Raw genomic sequence first — 1,132 nt, forward strand, 5'->3', positions numbered from 1 at the left:
GCCAACCAAAGCACTGTGCTCTAAAATCTTGCATTTGCAGCTTTCTGGTGTCTCCAGCATTGGTTTCAAAGATAACAGGGAGAAGGCAAATTGTGTGTAGCTAACGATCCTGTAGAGCGTAGAAAACTTGCTAAGTCCTAGGTCTTCAAGGTAATAATTTGGAATTACTGTGATGTACGACTAATGCAACACAGTGAAGGGGAGCATATAAGGAAGGGAATGAATAGTAGATGGGAACATAATGTTCCAATTGTTTCTTTCCATTTTCATTTCACATCTGAAAAGCTGTTTGGCTTCTCCAAGAATCTTCTCCACAGTGATGTTTGGTCTTTTTAAGACCCTTTTCTGGAGAACTAGCTCAAGTTCCTGTCACAAGATGTGCCACCAACTGCAGCTTCTCTTGCCTTTCCACACTGCGTGTGCACACTCTTGCAGCAAACCAGGACAAAGATTTTGAGAACTTGACAGCTTGTCCTTTCTTTTCCAGCTGGACTAGAGAGTTGTGTCATGGGTAAGGTTTCCATTGTTACTGTTCTATGCTAAGAAAACATTAAGGGATACCAGGAATTGTTAGGGAATACAAGCCTGATTGAATCCAGAGAATGAATTTCCAGAGCCTGCAGCCAGAAGTGGAGAGTTGTGTGATAATAATTCCAACCTCTCAGTGGACATCTGAGTGATCTGGTGAAAATGGTCTGACAGAAGCAGTTTGTTTCTGAGTTCAGTGTAGATGATTCCACATATCATGCATTGGTGCATCAATCAAGAGCACATGCAGTTCATGAAAAGCACCAGAACAAGCTGGACCTCTCCGCGTAGATGACTGAAAGAATTTGAAAAGGAGAAATGCAGGAAATTACTTGGTTAACCTTGCCTGGAAGAAGGGTGATTTTTCTAATAATTACGGATACATTCCCTTTGCTTTTGACCTTCTTAACAAGGCCATTTGCATCACAGATTCACCATGAAGTGAGAACCGCGGGCTTATGTAACTGCATGAAAGATGACCTGTTCCTCTGCGGTGACACTCAGGTGGAAACAGGAGCGGGGCGCCCGGGCGCTCTCTGGGGAAGCATCAGGGAGGTGGAATTTGTGCTGTGCCGGGAGAGGAGGAGGAAGAGGAGGAGGAGGA

Source organism: Lonchura striata, chromosome 4A (assembly GCF_050655825.1).
Source record: "Lonchura striata isolate lonStrDom1 chromosome 4A, ASM5065582v1, whole genome shotgun sequence".
Classification (NCBI taxonomy): Eukaryota; Metazoa; Chordata; class Aves; order Passeriformes; family Estrildidae; genus Lonchura; species Lonchura striata.